The following is a 4,104-nucleotide window of genomic DNA, read 5'->3' as shown; positions in this document are numbered from 1 at the left end:
AGACACAGGCAGAGGGAGAAGCAGCTCCATGTAGGGAGCCTGATGTGGGACTCGATCCTGAGTCTCCAGGATCATGCCCTGAGCCAAAGGCAGCACTAAACTGCTGAGCCACCGGGGCTGCCCAGGGAACTTTTTTTTATGGCTTTAACTAGACTTAATTTATCTGAAGGCTAAATAAAAATAAAAGTCAATTAACCTTTATTTTAGTGAGAATATGATTTTTCCAAAAACAGTATGAGCAATACATGATATAATTTATCCTCTTACCACCTTGATTGATTCCTTGCTTCTTATTATACCTCTGATTCATTTAATATAATCTATATGAAATGGCCTCAACGTTTTAATAGAGAGGTACTCAGATTTTTTTTTTTTTAGTTGTACTTAGTTAATATACAGTGCAATATTGGTTTCTGGGGGTAGAATTCAGTGATTCATCACTTCCATACAACACCCAGGGCTCATGCCCTCTTTAATACCCATCACCCATCTAGCCCATCCCCCATCCCTCCCTCCATCAACCCTCAAGTTTATTCTCTATTGTTAAGAGTCCTTTATGGTTTGTTTCCCTCTCTCCTTCACCTCCACCTTCCCCTATGTTCATCTGTTTTCTTTCTTAAATTCCACATGTGAGTGAGATCATATGGTTTTGTCTTTCTCTGACCGAGTTATTTTACGTAGCATAATATACTCTAACTCCATCCACATTGCTGTAAATGGCAGGGTTTCGTATTTTTTGATGTCTGAGTAACATTCCTTTGTATGCATATGCCACATCTTCTTTATCCATTTGTCAGCCGATGGACATTGGGGCTCCCTCCATAGTTCGGCTATTGCTGATAATTCTGCTATAAACATTGGAGTACATGTATCCCTTTGAATCTGTATTTTTGTATCCTTTGGGTAAACACCTGGTATTGCAATTGCTGGATAGGAGGGTAGTTGTATTTTTAACTTTTTGAGAAATCTCCATACCATTCTCCAGAGTGACTGCACCAGTTGGCATTCCCACCAACAGCACACAAGTTTTTCCCTTTCTCTGCATCCTTGCCAACACCTGTTCATTTTAGCCATTCTGACAGGTGTGAGGTGGTATCTCATTGTGGTTTTGATATGTATGTCCCTGATGATGAGTGATGTGGAGCATCTTCTCATGTGTCTGTTGGCCATCTGGATGTCTTCTTTGGAAAAGTGTCTGTTCATGTCTTCTGCCCATTTCTTTACTGGATTATTTTTTTTTTGATGCTGAGTTTGATTAAGTTCTTTATAGATTTTTGGATATTAACCCTTTATCAGATGTGTTATTTGCAAGTACCTTCTCCCATTCTGTAGGCTGCCTTTTAGTTTTGTTGGTTGTTTCCTTCACTGTGCAGAAGCTTTTTATCTTGATGCAGTCCCAAGAGGTCTTTTTTGCTTTTGTTTCCCTTGCCTTCGGCAACATGTCTAGTAAGAAGTTGCTGTGGCTGAGGTCAAAGAGGTTTCTACCCATGTTCTTCTGTAGGATTTTGATGGTTTTCTGTCTCACATTTAGATCTTTGATCTATTTTGAATTTATGTTTGTGTATGATGTACGAGAGTGGTCCAGTTTCATTTTTCTGCATGTGGCTGTCCAGTTTTCTCAATACTATTTGTTGAAGAGACTCTTTTTTCCTTTGGATATTCTTTCTTGCTTTGCCAAAGATTACATTTGTGGGTCCATTTCTGGGTTCTCTATTCTGTTGCATTCATCTGTGTGCCTGTTTTTGTGCCAGTCCCATACTGTCCTGATGACTACAGCTTTGTAATAGAGCTTAAAATCCGGAATTGTGACGCCTCCAGCTTTGTTTTTCTTTTTTAGGATTGCTTTGCCTATTCGGAGTCTTTTGAGTTCTATACAAATTTTAGAACTGTTTGTCCTAGCTCTGTGAAAGATGGTGTCATTTTGATAGGGGTTGCATTAAATGTGTAGATTGCTTTGGGTAGAATAAACATTTTGAAAATGTTTGTTCTTCTAATCCACGAGCATGGAATGCTTTTCCATTTCTCATGTCCTCTTCAATTTCTTTCATAAGTGTTCTGTAGTTTTCAGAGTACAGGTGTTTTATCTCTTTCGTTAGGTTTATTCCTAGGTTATCTTATTTTTTTTTAAAGGATGATGTTTTTTAAAAAGATTTTATTTATTTATTCATGAGAGACATACACACACACACAGAGACAGAGACACAGGCAGAGAGAGAAGCAGGCTCCATGCAGGGAGCCCAACGTGGGATTTGACCCTGGGTCTCCAGGATTATGCCCTGGACTGAAGGTGATGCTAAACCGCTGAGCCACCGGGGCTGTCCTATTCCTAGGTTATCTTAACTGTTTTTGGTGCAATTGCTAATGGCGTCAATTCCTTGATTTCTTTTTCTTCTGCTTTGTTATTGGTGTATAGGAATGCAACAGATTTCTGCACATTGATTTTATATCTTGTAATTTTGCTGAATTCATATATTAGTTCTAACAGTTTTCTGGTGGAGTCTTTTGGGTTTTCTGTGTAGAGTATCAGGGAGAAGTAACTTCTATATTAAAAAGAGACTTAAAAGCTGTATCAACCAATTGCAGTGATTAAAAAAAAGCATACAATTTTTTATGAGCCAAATGAGGAAATTTGAACATTGTCTTGCTATTTGGTGATGCTAAGAACTTGTTAATTTTTAAATATATAATAATAACCTGTGGTTATGTTTTTTAAAAAGAGAATTAGCTTTTAGAAACATACACTAAAATATTTCAGGTGAAATATGATGTTTCTGATATGCTTCAAAGGAATCAGGGGAGGGAGGACTGGGTGGCTCAGGGGTTGAGCATCTGCCTTCAGCGCAGGGTGTGATTCCCGGGGTCCTGGGATGGGGTCCCTGCAGGGAGTCTGCTTCTCCCTCTGTCTGTGTTTCTGTCTCTCTCTGTGTGTGTCTCTCATGAAAAATAAATAAAAACTAAAATTAAAAAAAGAGAAAAAGAAATAAAGAAAAAAAAAAAAAGAATCAGGAGAGGGCAGCCCAAGTGGCTTGGCGATTTGGCTCTGCCTTCAGCCCAGGGCCTGATCCTGGAGACCCAGGATCAAGTCCTGTGTCGGGCTCCCTGCATGGAGCCTGCTTCTCCCTCTGCCTGTGTCTCTGACTCTCTCTCTCTGTGTTTCTCATGAATAAATAAATAAAATCTTTAAAAAAAAAGAATCAGGAGAGAGGAGGGGCACCTGGGTGACTCAGTCGATTAAGTGTCTAATTCTTGATTTGGGCTCAGGTTATGTATGATCTTGGGACCTGGATCTTGATCATGAGATCAAGTCCCACATTAGGGTCTACACTCAGCAAGGAGTCTGCTTAAGATTATTTCCCTATCACCCACCCCCACTTGCATGAATGCACACATGCTCCCTTTCTCTAAAATAAATTAATTAATCTGTAAAAAAAAAAAAAAGGGCAGCCCAGGTGGTTCAGCAGTTTAGTGCCGCCTTCAGCCCAGGGGTGATCCTGAAGTCCTGGGATCGAGTCCCACATTGGGCTCCCTGCATGGAGCCTGCTTCTCCCTCTGCCTGTGTCTCTGTCTCTCTCTCTGTGTGTCTCTCATGAATAAATAAAAAAAAAAAAAGTGAGAGGATCAGGGTAGGCGAGTGGGTGGGAGCATGAGTGAAGAAAGAATGGTTATGAATTGATAATTGCTGAATCTGCATGATGAGAAGGGTCATTATACTATTCCCTATACGTTTGTATATATTGAACATTTTCTATAAGTTTTTTAAAGTTCCTTTTTATAATTACTGACTTGGAGCTCCAAAAACATAAGTGAGAAAAGAAAGCTGCAAAAACCGTTATGTAAAGATTATACTAATGACTGTCATGTAGGGGAGATAAGCAAGTAAACATGCAATTATGATACGATGCAATTAACTCCTATAATAGAAGTACCGCAGGGTGGTATGAGTGTAGGCGACGGTCACTCCCCCTCGACCGGAGCATCGGGGATAGAGCAAGAGTTGGAGAATAGTGCTCTGCCCAGGGCTGGAATGCAAGATAGCTCTGTGTGGCTTCTATGATGACAGACCCAAGTGTACCTCTACCTGCTACTGCCACCAGCCTCTGTTTT

The sequence above is a fragment of the Canis aureus genome, chromosome 17 (assembly GCF_053574225.1).
Source record: "Canis aureus isolate CA01 chromosome 17, VMU_Caureus_v.1.0, whole genome shotgun sequence".
Lineage (NCBI taxonomy): Eukaryota > Metazoa > Chordata > Mammalia > Carnivora > Canidae > Canis > Canis aureus.
The sequence above is the reverse complement of the archived record's forward strand: the minus strand, read 5'-3'. Positions refer to the sequence as shown.